General features: G+C 42.5%; 1 long non-coding RNA gene across 1 annotated transcript in view; it reads left to right on the plus strand.

Annotated features, from left to right (window-relative positions):
* Positions 1-1,631: 1,631 nt before the first annotated feature.
* Positions 1,632-17,185, plus strand: part of LOC147350462 (uncharacterized) — a 36,220-nt gene continuing 20,666 nt past the window's right edge. Inside the window, exon 1 of the long non-coding RNA XR_015148927.1 lies at positions 1,632-2,630. This is a non-coding gene — a long non-coding RNA (uncharacterized LOC147350462). The remainder of the gene's footprint in view (positions 2,631-17,185) is intronic.

Below are 17,185 nucleotides of genomic sequence, written 5' to 3' on the forward strand. Positions count from 1 at the left end.
AGCTAAATGCCTTAACTATCGCACCAGCCTGGTGGCATCAGCTTGCATTTCCTTTTGCCAAACGGCACTAGTATAGGTTATCTTCAGTTCAGTTCAGTTGCTCAATCGTGTCCGACTCTCTGCGATCCCGTGAATCGCAGCACGCCAGGCCTCCCTGTCCAGCACCAACTCCCGGAGTTCACCCAGACTCACGTCCATCGAGTCAGTGATGCCATCCAGCCATCTCATCCTCTGTCGTCCCCTTCTCCTCCTGCCCCCAATCCCTCTCAGCATCAGAGTCTTTTCCAATGAGTCAACTCTTCGCATGAGGTGGCCAAAGTACTGGAGTTTCAGCTTTAGCATCATTCCTTCCAAAGAAATCCCAGGGCTGATCTCCTTCAGAATGGACTGGTTGGATCTCCTTGCAGTCCAAGGGACTCTCAAGAGTCTTCTCCAACACCACAGTTCAAAAGCATCAATTCTTCGGCGCTCAGCCTTCTTCACTGTCCAACTCTCACATCCATACATGACCACAGGAAAAACCATAGCCTTGACTAGATGGATGTTTGTTATCTTGGTGACTGTGAAAAGTCAACTGCACTGAGTCAGGTCTAGGAACCTTACTTAGAGAGGATTTGTTCACCAACTTGAGAACATGGGAAGGTTAACCTCTGTGTCCACCTCTGCATTAATCTATCTATTCACTTGTTTGTTTATTTAATTTAATTCACCAACAGTACATTTTGGGATTGTCTGCTATGAGAAACAGCTGAGGGAACTTCAGCTGTACCACCAAAAGAGAAGATTTAAAGGGGCCATGAGAGCTGTTTTCAAGGGTATGACGAAGGAGGAGGCTTATCTGTGTTTTTCCAGAGGGCACAAGTAGGGAAAGTGAGTTGATGATAAAGGGTGTCAGACTTGGGCATAAATTACAGAAGAAACTTTTGACTTTGGAATGAGCTGCCCGACAATGGAATGCACTGCCTTGCAAAACAGTGATCTTCCGGCCAGTCAAGGGAACTGCCAAAGCACAGATAAGGAAGATGGGGCCCAGAAAGATGAAATAACCTGGATAAAAATGCATAGTCAGTTAGTATAGGGGGTCTGGCTTGGCACCCAGAATTCAAGTCAGCCCAAGCCAGTCAACCCTTGGCATGCAATGATTTAACTTTGTTCTTTCAACCTCAAAGCTCCATGGTTGTCGTAATTTATAATTTTGATGAAACACATGCTCCAAGGCTAGCATGTGGGAGTGAGTCCCTGAGCTCGCAAGCAAATACTCACATCTCCAAGAGACTTTGAAGTGCTCTGCTTGTAGAGGACACAGTCATTCTGGTGATATATTACAACTTCTTTCTCATGATGGAAAGTAGTTAATGGGCAAATGAGCAAAAAAATAAAGTAATGAGCAAAAATACAGAAATAACCTAGAAAGTGAAGGTTCCTATCAGAAATGAAATTTCAGATAAACTTGAGTGTCCTGGCATGTGAAATTGGGAGGTGACGTGGATGGTGAAATTGTTTCACAGAATGTTCCACGGTTTTGGCAATGGGCCACAGAAGTGTTGGGAAAATGTTCAAGAACAAGGGTATTCTGTCCTCATTCCATTATATTCCACAGTCTCCCTTGATCCTTTGCTCTAAATCACTTGAACGACTTTGGTCATGAGGAAGGGGGGAGAGAGAGGATCCATAATGAATCTTACTATTCAGGCAGGGAATTGCACGTTGCCTGTCCTGTACTTCCAGGCGGGCCGGGGGAGGACCTGGCTCTGTGTGACTCAGATGTTCCAGGCTGATGTAAAACCAAATACAGTCCCCCAGTACAGCCACCGAGTCGAAGATGTCCATGCCTTCCTCTTCAAGGAATGGTCCTATTCCTGTCAGCTCTAGGTCTGAGAGCATTGTTTCAGAGATAACCACTCTCACCTTTCCCCAGGATATCAATAGATTTGAATCCTGAAGACAGAACAGGACTTTCGGGGCATGCCTCAGCCCCCCAAGTTTTCCTAACGTAGGAGTTCTCAAAGTGCAATGTCTGGACCAGCAGCATCTGCATCCCTTGTTAGTACTTAATAGATCTACAGCTGGAACTTGTTAGAAATGCAAATTTCCACTCTCCTCCCTGAACCTCAGAAGCACTGAACGGTAAACTCTGAGGGTAGGAGCATGTGTGCATGCTCAGAGGCTTCAGTCATGTCTGACTCTTTGTGACCCTGTGGACTGTAGCCCACCAGGATCCTCCATGGGATTCTCCAGGCAAGAATACTAGAGTGGGTTGCCATTTCCTCCTCCAGGGGATCTCCCCGACCCGAGGATTGAACCTGCGTTACCTGTGTCTCCTGCTTTGCAGGCAGATTCTTTACCCACTGAGCCACTTGGGAAACTCTAGGGGTAGGTGGGGTCTTAGCAGTTAGTGTTTTGACAAGCCCTGCCAGTGATACTGATGGATGCTGGAGACAGGACCGAGAGAAGACATTCAGGAGTGGGAAGACTGGCTTGGGTTTAATGGTTGGTTCAAAGTCCAGCCTTGACTTCCCAACCTCCTTCTCCCCTGAAGAGGAGAGAGCTCACGGAAGCCAACGCTGACCCATGTCATCTCTGCATCCAGAATCTACGAGTTATGCTGGGATTTCCTGGAAGACAGAGCAGTAAGTAGAAAACGCTTGAGACACTTTCTGTTTGGCTTTCTGAGGCCTTGCCAAGGTTTAAGTGGCACCCAGATTTTTCATAAATGAAAAATAGAGATGTCAGCACACCTATGAAGAGGGAGGCTGTTTGCACAAATCGTGCCGAGACCCCCAAACCAGCTGCTTTCTGCACATTTCTACCTGCGAGGCTGTCAACACAGCACTTTTGCCAGCTCCAGTTTTACTTGAGAAAGCCAAAGCCTGACCATTTATAGGATTCATCTTTTAGGATGAGACCTTTACCAAATTAAATGTTTAATAACTAAAGTAACAAATTCTTCGTTTGTATATGTGTGTGTTGTTCACCCAGTCAATACTTCAATCCAGTTGTTTCCCTCCCCTGCTTAGTCGCTTGGCTCTTGTTCTGCTTCTTTATGGCAGGCTGTGTTTATGTGACAGCTGTTTTACATTGATATAAACATGCACCCCACTCCAAGTGAATCAATGTCAGGAGAACAGCAGGAAGCCTATGTCTTCCTGTTACATCCTACCCCTGCTGTAAATGTGTGTGCCCACTAACGGCAAGCAACATTTGCAGCATCCGCACCTGGAAGCTAAGAGGTTGTCCACATTCCAGGAAGAGCCCCCGGGGTTCGGGAGGCCTGAATGAAAAACCCCAGTGGACCTTCCATGGCAGGGCTTGATCCCACCCACTCTTTATTTAAACTCATAGTGTGTTTATGGGGTTGATAAACAGGGTAAATAAAGAAACTGCTGGGAGGAAAGAGTGGGAGAGGAGAAAGACCTGAATTCACGTCAGCAGTCCTGTGTAGCAACACCTCGTAACTGAGCAGATTGTTTGGGAACACATTACTAACACTTCTGGGTCTTACCTGCTTAAAAAACATATAATATCTGTCAGCTCTGAAGGTTCAGATTTCCAGGTGGTGCTCTAGTGAGCAGACGGTTAACTGCTTAATGAAGTCTGTTCCTCTTTTCATTGAGGCCAGCTGATTTCAGCCCTTAACCCTGAGATCTCAGCTCTTTTTCTTGTGGTCTGAAGGAAGGAAAGAGGGAAGGGAAGGGTAAAAAATTTAGGTATTATGATGAGAAATTCTGATCACTAGGTCCTGAAGATACATCCTCATTGGAAATTTAACTTTAAAAATGTGAGACGTGGTTCCCTCTGGCTGGCAAGTGGTCAGGGAGGCTTCCTTGTACGCCTCCACTCTGTTTTCCTGGTTGTGGGTGCTGGGGGCCAAATGAAGAACTGGCCCTGGTTCCACTGCTTCATTAAGGCCTGGGTTCATGGATAGAAGTGGGCCTCTCCTTATAAACCTCTCTCTAGTAGTTAAAGAAATGGTGATCTTTTGTGAATAGACCAACCTGGGTTAGCCTTTACTTGGTTGGCAGAATTCATTCTGAAAGCATGTGTGTTTTTATACAAAGCTCTGTGTGCTAAATAAAGGTCAAGGGAACAGTAGGCAGCCGGTTTCATCCCATTATTTCCTTCCCATGTCACAAACCAGTTTAACCTCCAAACCTTCCTGACAATGCCAGGCTTTGCAGGCGGCTGTGGGTGAGAGGACTGTCCCACTGTTCTGTTTACACTCATTGTTCTGAATAGCATTCAGGATCCTTGTGGGATCTGGTATGGATGAGATTGTAGCTCAGTCGTGGGGCAGGGACTGACTCAAGTTCATGGGGAGTCTTGTGCCCCCACAGGCATCCTTGACATGGAAACAAAAATTTGAGAGAGGGGAGGGATTGATAGGAAATTGGTTGGAGGAAAGATCCAGCAGGATATATGGGTTATAAAACAGAGCTGTTCTAAAAATGGGGGCCCCAGAACAAATCGATATGTTCCCCTCCAAATATTTTACCATGTGCAGTCACACTGAAATGAATTAGAAGAGACAGACTGAAGGTAACATGTATTGGGAGTCCTTGCTATGTGGTGGGCATTGTTCATAATATATGGTGTGAATTCTCTCTCGTCGGCCTTAATGCAATGGATTCTTTCATTTAATCCTCATAATAACCTCTGATGTAGACAGTCTTATTGTCCCTAATTTCACAGATGAGTGAATGGGAGTTAAGGAACATGCCTGGGGTCACATGGATGGTTTGAGTGGAGAATCAGGGGTGCTAATTCAGATGCTATAAATCTGGCATCTACCCTGAGTCTCAAAGTTTAATGAACCTATGAATCATGGAGAGATCTTGTGAGGAGCAGGAACTGATTTCATTGGTTTGAGGTGAGACCTGGAAGTCTGTATTTTTCACAGGCTCCCAGTTGCTGCTGCAACCAGTGAGCTGTTCCCAGCTTAACGGCCGCCTCCAGGCAGGAGGCAAATGATTTGACTAAGAGCCCAGGGCCTGGTCTCCCATCTCCAGACAACACGCTTCCCATGGTACACCTGCCCTGGCCACCATCCTCTCCTTATTAATCCAGGAAGGAGATGGGGAAGGGAGTTCTGGAATTTCCACAGTTGTGCTCATCCCTAGGCTGCTGGGAAGGCCTGTGAACCCCCACCCATGCACCCTCCTCCCTCACGTTTTCAGGGCTCCCAGGGGCAGGGTGTGCAGCAGCGAGAACACAAGCCACGCTACTCCGAGCTGTGGCTTCCCGTCTGTCGCCCCAACCCTTGGCTCTACTCTTGTATTCTGAGCAAGAAAGCCTTGTGTGCATCTCTTGTGTGTATCTAGTGGGATGGAAAACAGCCCTGGACTGGAAGGCAGGAACAGGAGTTCCATCCACGGCTTACGTCTTGATCTGCTCAGTGACCGGAAGCTAGAAACTTAACCTTTCTAAGCCTTCCTTTTCTCTATCTGTAAATGGAGCTAATAAAACTAATCCTCATTCTGTAGTTGAGGAATACTCCAAAGATTAAGAAACTTGTGTGGTAAAACTATTTGAGCTCCCTCGGAACTAAGTGCTTATTATGGAAATGTATAAATAGCAATATCATTATGGCCAAAGTCTGTGAATGCCTTCTGTGGCATTCAGCCACTCCTGAGGCTTAATGACCAGCTCTCCTCTTTGGTTTTAAAAAGCTCTCTTCATGACAACCTTTCCCTGAAGTAGTCAAAGGAAATGGCCTGCTTGAAATTCACATTCAATTTCACCATCAGTCAAACCCCATTGAAGTGCCAAGACACTGCATTTCTAGAGAGTGAATTCCTTATTTCTGACCCAGGCTGGAGCCATGCATGGCTGGGCTTCTGTACAGAAAGAGTAAAAAATGAGGCAGCTCCATAGAACAGACTCGATACAGACATGCAGATGGGCTACAGTGCAACCCAAACTGTTGCTTTGCTTCCTTACGAGCAGTCAGTCCATTGATGAGTTCGACAAGTTCATATTCCCATTGCCAGTTTGCGGGTGCATGCGGGGGGCTGGATTAATCGGAACAGCAAGAGAGAATTCTCTCAGCAGGTGTCCAGAGCTTGGGATGGATGTCAGGCTCTGAGAACACGTCTGACAGGCACTTTCAATCCCTTATCCAAAGTGCCACTTCGCACTTCCTCTGCAATATGCAGGGAAATTGTTCTTGTCTCAGGGCGAGATTGCTTTATTCGAAAGGGGGAAGTTCACCTGGTGTATTGTCTGCCAGGGAATCAGGCAATCACGTCGCTGAGATGATGATTTATCTTGTACCTGGGTTGTCTTAACAATCTCTCAATCACTTCATTACAAGGTTATGTTTCTGCTTCCCCCGTCTCTTGACAAGCGGCATGGAGTTCCCCTGCCTTTTCCCATTTGATTTTCATTTGTTCTTCCACCGCATGCATTAGGAGGCTAGGGGTTCTCATTGCTGGTGACAAGACTGAGGACTCAGAAATTATTTCTAAGCAGCTGGGACAGGGCTGCACAAATCCAAGTGCACTCAGAGACCCAGAGGGTTTGTTTTTGTTTATTTCCTGCCAAATAAATTATCTTTCATTTTCATGTAAAGAGATGAAATGGCAACTGGAGTCCACAGTTCTCCAAGTGCCCCTCATTCTAATTCATCGCCCCTCTCACAGACTGTCTCCCAAGGCTGGTCGCTCTGATCCACCTCCCTCGTTGGTAGTTTAAATTATGCTCCCTTCCTCTAGGTCGCTTCAGCTTCCCTTCTCCCCACTCTCCTCTTTTCTTCTTCTTCCAAGTTTTTGTCTCTGGAACCATTTCCTATTTTCCTTGTTGCCTTAGGTAAGACTCTGGTTTCCAAATTGTTTTCGTCTAATAAATCTCACCAAGTAAACCTAGATGTAATCCATTCTGTAATTGCAGCATGACCCCCTCAACTGCCCTCTCCTCTTTTGTTTTCAATTATATCTTTAAATGTCAGAATTGACTATCACCTTTCTGGGTAGGTTTGAATCCATCATCGTGGCAGAAGTATGAAAATCTCCCTCAGATGCTATGGGAACAAAACACCACCCCTCAGCCAGTGCCCAAGCATCATCTGGGCACCTGTTTTCTGGTTCTGCCTGACTGACCATAGCAATGGGAGTGAAATAATTTAGGTTCTAGGGGGAAAAGGTTTATCCCAAATTTCAGGATAGCCCATTCTCTTCTTTTAATGGAACACTGAGTGCTTTTTATTTAGATCTATGATTTTCCAACTTTTTATTTTAATTTAAAATTTTCATATTGAAATATAGTTGATTTACAATGTTAGTTTCAGGTGTACAACAAAGTGAGTCATACATATGTGTGTGTGTGTGTGTGTGTGTGTGCGCGCGCGCGCGCGCGCTCAGTCATGTCCAACTTTCTGCGGCCCCGTGGACTGTAGCCTGCCAGATTCCTCTGTCCATGCAATTTTCCAGGCAAGAATACTGGAATGGGTTGCCATTTCCTCCTCCAGGGGAATCTTCCTGACCCAGGGATCGAACCTGAGTCTCATATCTCCTGCATTGTCAGGTGGCTTCTTTACCACTAGCACCACTTGGAAAACCCATACGTGTATATATGTATGTAAATATATATATGTTCTTTATATTCTCTATTAAAGGTTATTGAGTTTATTGAGTATAGTTCCCTGTGCTATGCAGTAGATTGTTTATTTTATATAGTATTGTGTGTATATGTTAATCCCAAACTCCTAATTTATCCCTCCCCTCTTTCCCCTTTGGTAACTGTAAGTTTGTTTTCTATGACTGTGGGTCTATTTCTGTCTTGTAAATAAATTCATTTGTATTTTTTTTTGAGGTTCCACATATAATATGTGATATGATATTTGTCTTTCTCTGTCTGGCTTACTTCACTTAGTATAATAATCTCTACATACACCCATGTCACAACAAATGCAGGATAGCCCAATCTTTGTTTTTTTTTTTCCTTTGGCCCCACCTCATAGCATGTGGAACTTCTCTGACCAGTAATTAAACCCACACTCACGCAGTGGAAGCAGAGAGTCTTAAACCAATGGACCACTGGAGAAGCCAGGATAGCCCAGTCTTGGTGGTAGGCCAGAACTGAGTGAAGTACTCTCAGGCTGCTGGCTGCCACGTGGGAGCTTGTGTTTCACCACTAGCCGGCTTTACTTTCCAATAGCTGTTTGAACTTCAGCTTCATATCCCCACCTGTAAAACAGGAGTGATAGTATGTACCACATGAGATGATTATGAGGCTAAAACAAACAAAAAAAACTTTTAAGTAAAACATTTAGTATGGAGCCTGGCATATATTATGAAAATGATAGTTAATTCCTTTAGTCATCAAATACCTACAAAGCATGGAACTACAAAGATCCATTTATAATGTGAACGTACTTCTGAAGAACTTTGTCTTCCCTGCATGGTTCTTCATCACTTTATACTGAACTCTTTGAACCCTGTCAATTTACAAGTCAGTTCTCCTTTTCTCAACCTTTATTTTTGGCCCTGAATACCGACATGGCCCAGCCTGAATAGAGGTGGAATCCATTCTATACAACTTAACCCCTAGAAGAAAATACCTTTTTCCTCCACAGAATTTTTTTCTCCCAGTGAAGAACCATAATAGTTATCATTATTATGTAAACAAAAGCTCCTTTATGGATTTTGGAGAGGGCTTTATCTATGTGGTTTTAGAATGCTCTATTACACTTAAAATCACAAAGCGTTGATATCAAGCAAACAAAATAGTTCACATTTTCTTCGTATAAAGTGACCTTCACTCACTTACCTAATTCAGTGCATTTGATAAAATATATTTTTGAGATAACTTTCCAGTAGTGGAGCCAGCTGCTAGATGGTTTATATTTCTTCCCAATAAAACATCCAGGATACCATGCTGACCCCTCATTTACATGTTCCTTCTGGCAATACGCTTAAGGGGCACCGTTTCACTTTCATTTTAAGTGCTTTAGATTTTAAGGAATTGAGTTTTGTTTGAATTTATTTTAGGGGCGTGTGTGTGTGTATTACTGCCTGCCAGTATCCCTCCCTTCTTTCCTCCTTTTTATCTGTCTTTTCCTAAGACTTCTTTTCCCAAACAAATGAATGACACCTATATGCTTTTCAAGTATAATAGTAAGATTCAGCACCTAGTAAGCACTAGAAAGTTCTTTTTAGTTATTTAAAGTAAGGATGCAGCGAGTGTGGTCTATGCTGTGTGCTTAGTCGCTCAGTTGTGTCCGACTCTTTGCCACCCCATGGACTGTAGCCCACCAGGCTCCTCTGTCCATGGGGATTCTCCAGGCAAGAATACTGGAGTGGGTTGCCCTGCCCTCCTCCAGGGGATCTTCCCAACCCAGCGATCGAACCCAGGTCTCCCGCATTGTGGGCAGATTCTTTACGGTCTGAGCCACCAGGCTCTAAATCAGGTGATTCAATTGTCAGTATACTGACTACATTCAGGTCAATTGGCCTTAATCTTTAAGCCCCTGGTTTGATTTGACTTACCTAGATCGACCATTTTGCCTCAACAGCCTAACTTTTCTGCAATATACTATATTATTTGTTTTCTATTATTCGTTATTATTATGACTGTGAAACAACCAAGTACAAACGAAAATTATGAAGGAGGTGTACCAGGAGGTACCAGTTAGAACGGGTCTAGACTAAGGCTCTGAATGAAATTCCGGGGCTAATCATTTTTTAAAATTGGTTTAACTGTTTAATTTAGTCAAAACCCCTACTAAATTGATCAAGTGTCAAATTGACTGATAACATATCTGGCACAGAGTTTATACAGCAGCTTATCCAAAATGGTCACTACAGCAACCGCATTCACTCATTCATTTACACATTCGTTCAGCACAAATGCCTGAGCATCCTTCTGTGTTCTCAGAGTTCTGGCAACTGGAAATACAATGAGGAACAGAACAGTCTAGAAACGAAATAGACAATAAGCGAGAAAGCATTTAATCTACTTAAGCAATTGACTTAACGGAAGTCGTCTAGAGAAAATGAAAGTGAGAGATTGGAGAACAGCAAAGGGGATCATGTGACTGAATGATTTGGGTGAGCCAGCCTGCACAGGTGATATCTGAGTCACCTCCTTTAACTGTGGTGACCCTACTATGTTCTTTCTCTCAGGCTGTCCCCACTGTTCTGGGAGGAAGCCTGACATTTTTCATTTTTAATCAATTTCCCTACAGTTCACAAGAAACTACTCCTAAACTGGCCCACCACTGTGGTTTCTCTGAGCTTTTGATTCTGCAGGTTTTTACAAATTGTAGGAGATGGTACCGATGAGCAGATTTTTCCAAAAGCCACAAACATGTCTTTTTCGATTTTTTCCTTTGATTTGTGATTTAAGAGCTCTTTTTATTTTCCCACAAAATAATGGCCACTGTAAACAGAACTTAAGCAAAAACTCTGGCAAAAGTCCATTTCAGGATATAGACATGAAACAGTTGTACCACAGAGTGTCTCTTCCTTCCAAATTTCACTTCTTAAATAGCATTTTAGTCAAAAGTCCAAAAGCTTGCTCCAAAAAAGCAAATGCCTTTGAAATGCTTGTAGTTCCAACCATGAAATGTCTGTAGTGAGTTTTTGGTTTTGTTTCAAACATTTTTTTCTCCCTTACTGATTTCATCTAACTGAAGTATCTGAAGCAGTTGGGATTTTTTCCCACATTTTGTTTAGTTGAACTGAAGATGCTAATTGAATTTAGGAGTTTGTCCAAGAGGAGATCATGGCTGTAGGAATGTATCATTGCCCATATGGATTCAACATGTCTGAAAGAGCAAGGTTCAGCTCTGTGGGTTTAGGAAGGCAGATTTCCCCCAAGGCCTAGGTTATTCTTCAGAAATTATACTAACAACTAACATTTTCTAATGCTTTCTACATGCCAGGTGGCCAAACCAGAAATAAAAGCCAGGCAGTCTGGATCTGAAGCCCACTCTCTTAACTTCCACCTTACACTGTGCCTCAGTCGTAATCAGTGAGGGTCTTGGGAGGTGCACACTCAGCCACAGACATAGGTGAGACCTATGCGGTTTATGTGCCAGCATCCCTCCTGATTGGTTGAAGGTTCATTCTGATTGGTGGGTGCCCATACTATATTGATTGTTAAAAATTTTGGCTCTATGATGGTTTTAATACATTTCCTTCATTCTCTATATAAGGAGGAGAGAAATTTTTCACTACATGGTATCCAAAGCATCTTCCATCAAAGCACCTGCCAAAGCTATAATGCCAAAATAGCTGATTTCCATGAAGCTGTTCTACCTGGTCCTACAGATCTCCCCTCTCTGGTCTTCTGTGTGGCCTCATTTCCTCTCTCTTTCTCTATCTAGATACACATATAGACACATGTAATATATGCCTATATCTCTATCTACCTATCTACTGAGAGAGAGAATGTATAACATATTGGTGCTCTCCGGGGGTCCAAGCTCAATCTACTTCCCAAAGAATACATTCAAATACATTCTCCTGGTTAACTTTCAACCAACAGGTGCTTCGTTTACCACTGACACATCAATGATCTACATCTATTTCTGGGCTCCTCTTCTCTCCCAAGATACTGACCTCTATTTCAAAGCCTCAGTGGCTCAAGCTCAACATATCCGAAAATAAAACCTGTTATCTTCCCCCAAAACCTATTCTCCTATATTCTTCATCCATCAACTCCATCTTTGTTAACACCAATGTTGTCAACCTGGCATCCCAAACACTATGATGCCAGGTCCCTTGCTCACATAATACTAATTGTCAAGCCCTATTGATTTTACCACTGAAGTATCTCAATTGTGACTACTTCTCTCCACTCTGACTTTAATTCAGGCTTCCTTATCTCTCTCCTGGATATTTTAAAATTCTGAATTGAAGTATGTGCACACAGAAGAGTACACGCCTCCTAGTGTACAACTGACCACAGCCATGTGACCCACGCTCGGGTCAAGAAGTGTAGTGTCACTTGGAGTCTTTTCTCCTCCATGACAGGGTCTGAAATTCCTGTTGATATTTAATGACTTTAAAGCTCTAATATGTCTCAAAACTCAAATATCCACAGTGGTGCAGCATGTTAGGTTATTGTCAGGTATTGCTAAGTGTGTGTGAATGATTTAAGAACACAGTTCGGTAAATGTGGGGAGGAAAGGCAGGGCCACTGGGGAATTAAGAGATAAAAATTGTCTCCACCAAGGGGTTGAGAGTTCTGAGAGACGTGGCTGGGGATGCCGACCTTGACTACCAAAGACAAATTGTCTGCTTGACGGTTGCTCGAAGGACAGGCTCCTATGTAACTTAATAGGGTAATAAGACTCTCTTGCCCCCAATGTTCTATTCCTTTTATTCAATTACTTGTTGAAAATACAAAAGTTGGGATGAAACTCACGAGGGCTTCAAAGTTAGAGTAGGTGAGCCCAAAGGATTAAAAATCCACTTATGTGAATTACCCTAGTTTCTTATATCACATTCATTCTCAACCTCATAATAAATCAAAGTAAAATTCTCTGCATTAAACTGTATTTGAGGAGAGGTCTTGAACAGCACATTCCTTATTCCTAATTAAATCCATGGGAAAAAGCCTCTTGGAGCAAGCCGTCTGTAAGGTCCTCATTTCTCTTCTAGAAGGTATCTTTCTCTAACTTTAGAATTGCAATTTGTACCTCCTACTGCTGCTGCTGCTGCTGCTGCTAAGTCACTTCAGTCGTGTCCGACACTGTGCGACACCAGAGACAGCAGCCCACCAGGCTCCCCCATCCCTGGGATTCTCCAGGCAAGAACACTGGAGTGGGTTGCCATTTCCTCCTCCAATGCACGAAAGTGAAAAGTGAAAGTGAAGTCACTCAGTCGTGTCCGACTCCTAGCAACCCCATGGACTGCAGCCTACCAGGCTCCTCCGTCCATGGGATTTTCCAGGCAAGAGTACTGGAGTGGGGTGCCATTGCCTTCTCTGTGTACCTTCTACTAGATTTATGTTTTGGCCACTACTGCCACTTATTTAAATAGCTATTTGTTTAGAAATGCTCTCTCTAGCTTTCTTTATAACCATTAGAAGAACATTCAGATTTATTTTTTGATGACTAAAAATAGATTAATATTCAGGTCAAAAATTGTTTAAAAGGTTTACTCCTAGGGTGGCTTTTGTGCAGAGAACAATTGTTACATGTCAAGGAACAACTGTTACATGTTAGATGTCATAGAGTTATGTCAAAATAATTTTTAAACCCAATTGAATAGTGAGAAGTTTTCAGATGCAATTGAATTGCTCCCAACTCTATCAGACACTGTTCAGTTGCCCCTGAAGATGTATCAACAAGCAACTCAATTGCATCCGATTTCTTCAGAAACAATTGAATTGCTCCAGAGTAATTCAAATGATTCTCACCTTCTTGGGCAGAGCTCAGCTGTATAAAAAAGGAAAGACATGTAGTTAAAGGAATTCTCAGTGAATGTCAGCTAAGAATTCACCAGATGCTTTTCTGAGCCAGAAAGTTTGTAAGACTGGAGCAAGGGAAAAAAACATGGAGAGTACACTAACATACACGAACTAGACATTTACTCTTTCAATGAATAGTCTACGCTGTGCCAGGCGCTCAGGCTGTAGAGACTAGGTAGAAAGACTATACTACTCATTTCCCTCCCCAACTCAATTCTTCCGGTTATGGTCTCTGACTTTGGGAATGAGGAATCCACCCTCCATGCTGGATCGATGTAGTCTTGGAGAATTTACCTCCAAAATTCAGAGGTAACATATCATCATGGTTTAAGCCAACCACTGGATCGTATTTTCATGACCACAATGATTGATTCAAGAGACGCATGTGACTTAACCTAGTCCAGTCAGAGTGAGCCTCAGACTTGTAAAGAGGACTTCACAAAAACATCTTCTGTTTTGCCCACTTGAGAGGTTTTAGCCACTGTGTGGCTGGTTTTAACTACCACAAAGAGCTCAAGCTGTCAGGAGTTCATCATGGAGTCTAAGCATTAAACCAATATAGTAGGAGGCTCTGCCATAGGATGGTGAAAAATAGTCACAATGAGTTATTTGATCTCTGAATCTAATTGTACCTGAATCCAGCCCTGTATTCCCATCTCTTGTAGCCCCATATCCATTTTTCAGTAACAGATGAGAATGAAATGAATAGTGCATCTATAGGGGAAAAAACCTGAGCTGAGTGGGTCTTCAGTCTGAATTAGCATCAAGAAAATTGATACAGGTTTTCATTAGGAAATAGTCAAAGAGGCAGGTACTGGGATATTGTGTGGTGAAAGGAAGGACTAAGAAACAGAAAACAAAATAATAGGAAAATTGTTCTTGTGTAGCTTGGGGAATGGGTATCAATATTTGAGAGTCACCGCATTTAAAAGTCAACTTTCTCTAAACTTTGAAAAGAGCTATATAAGTATATAATTCAATCAGTACTTAAAAAAACTAGTAAAACATTGGCACAAGGTTGATGATATATGTTGCACTCAAGGCAGAATTTCATGGATCTCATGTGTCTATATTTAAATTTCAGGCTTAATTCCATAGCAGGACATTTAAAAATCCATTTTACAATGTAAAGTAATAGTATCATTTGAAAACTGCCGTGGAGTAGTTGGGTTAATTGTAATGGTTCACTGTGTATTTTTATCATTCTAATTCTCTGTGACATCATGGTGAAAATTTGATTCAATTATGGTGGATAATCTGTTGGGAAGAAGTGCCAATGATGTTTTTAAAAGGAGCTGTGGATACTTTGATTTCAAAGTAATTAATTCCAAGGGGACCCTTTCTGAGATGAAATAGTGAGGTTATTTGGTCATGAGAGCGTTCATAGTCATGAAGGAAAAAGGAAGCACCATTCTTTTATTAAATTGACATTGCATCAGGAAAACGAGCTAAAAATGATTGATTGCAAATATAATGTAGGGGAGAGAAGCATCTGGTTCAGGCATAAATAACAAAGGCTCTTCAACATATGGCACTAATTCGTGATTATGCTTGTGTAATCTCACCTTTTCAAATGGATGTGCCTATCTCAAGATGGGCTTTTCTGGGTACCAGCATAGAACAGGATAGTACAAGTGAGAATCATTTTCTTCCTGGCCTTTTCTGTGAGAAAGGGTGTTCAGTATTAACACAGGGGCTTGAGGCAAGTCAATGTTTCTTGCTCTAATTCATCCATAGTCATAGCTGCAAACCCCAAAACTGCATTAAGTCTAAGGGCCTTGGTTAGAAATCCCACTCAAGATGCTGAAGGCAGAGCACTTCAGAGGTTTAACTGAGGCTTAAATTCTCCTCATTTCTAATGCAAAACCAAAAACCTAACTTTGGCGAAACACAAGCAGATAGGATTTTTTTTTTAATTTTATTTTTAAACTTTACATAATTGATTTTTTAGGCCTGCATCTCCATACTCAAAGGAAGTTTGCTCTGTTTGGCTTTAAGGAAGCTAGAGAGCACTAAACGCCTCTTTCAAAGTTGGTGGCATCAAACGAACCTTCCTTTCACTGGTGAAGAAGACGGCCCGCAGCATCTCTTCTCCCTTACACTCTGGTAGTACATTGGTCCCTGCTGTTGCTTTGTCGCTTCGGTCATGTCCAACTCAGTAGGCTCCTCTCTCCATGGGATTCTCTAGGCAAGAGTGCTACCATGGCTTGCCATGCTCTCCTCCAGGGAATCTTCCTGACCCAGGGATCGAACCCAGGTCTTCTGCATGGCAGGCAGATTCTTTACCACTGAACCACCAGGGAAGCCCACAATGGTTCCTAGGCATCTTTAATCCCAGCGCAGCCCTGTAAGCACCAGATGTTGGACCTCATCACTCTGCTCCTAAGAGCTCACAGAATATACAACCAAAAGTACACTAGCAGAGAGGCCTATTAATATCCAATAGACCTCAGATAATAAAGAGTAATATTTCCTTTAGATATAGCTCTTGGGAAAAATGTCCCTCCCCCTGGCCCCTGTTACGTTTCAGTCTGCTTTCTCTCAGTTAGATGAAGGGCTCTAACTCCTGGCACGATCCAGAGTGCTTCTGCTCAGCCTGACCCTGACTCAAGACAGCTCAGTTACTCAGCCCACAGCCAGCTGTGGCTGTGACCTTGAGCATAATTTCAGGTTACCGTCCTTGGCAATACCAAGTCCTGTTCTTATAACAGCTGTTCTGTCTCTTCCTGGAAGAAACTGTTCAACTTTTCACAACTATTTCTCATAAATCTAATTTTTAAATTCAATTTTTCTTAAAACAATAGAAAAGTTGCTGCTCTCTGAGCTGACTGGTTTCCTACTTCCCTCTAGCCAGCTGCCTGCCTCTCCATGGGGCAAAAGCCTCACACGATGTCCTAAGTGTCTAAAGCTAGACAGGAAGTTTTACTAAATCTAAACTTTAAAAATGGATATCTGACTTTTCATTTTTTATTTAATCTCTGATATATCTGAATTCTTCTGGCAATAGAACTTCAAGTCTTATCGCTCTGGGACAAGAATCTCTCATGTTCTGATCTCAGCAGTTGATTTAATAGAAATTTTGAGACTTCCCTGATGGTCCAGTGGTCAAGACTTGATACTTCCACTGCAGTGGGCACCAATTTGATCCCTGGTCGGGGAAACTAAGATCCTGCTATGCTGTGTGGCCAAAAATAAAAAATTTTTTTAAATAAAAAAAGAAATATTTTTCTGCAGAAATGGCTTAAATGGGTGTTTCAAGATTGTGTAGATAAAGCATATAGTTCTACTTTTTTCATACTTGAAAAACCTTATTTTGATGCCTAATAAATTTTAAAATACAGATTTCAGCTCAGATTTTCTAATTATGAAACCCATCCTATATTCTAAATTTATCTTCCAAAGATTTATAATGTGCTCAGTAGATCCGCCGTGTTCCTTGCACCTCCATGGACTGTAGCCCAACAGGTTCCTCTGCCCCTGGAATTTTCCAGGCAAGAATACTGGAGTTGAGTACCATTTCCTACTCCAGGGAGTCTTTCTGACCCAGGGATCGAACTTGCATCCCTTGCATCTCCTGCATTGGCAGGGGGATTTTTTTTTTTTACCACTAACACCACCTGGGAAGCCCCATGAAAATCCAATTGAATAGTAGATGAAAATATATTTTGGACTCATAATAGTTTCCTGCTCCAGGGAATACAAACAACAAATTGAAATACAAACAAACAACACCTTTGTACCCAATTAACTTTTTCCTGTAAGTATGATGGTT

This window comes from Bos grunniens, chromosome 20, assembly GCF_055505025.1.
Source record: "Bos grunniens cultivar Pamir isolate PY7600 chromosome 20, Bosgru_T2T1.0, whole genome shotgun sequence".
NCBI classification, from domain to species: domain Eukaryota; kingdom Metazoa; phylum Chordata; class Mammalia; order Artiodactyla; family Bovidae; genus Bos; species Bos grunniens.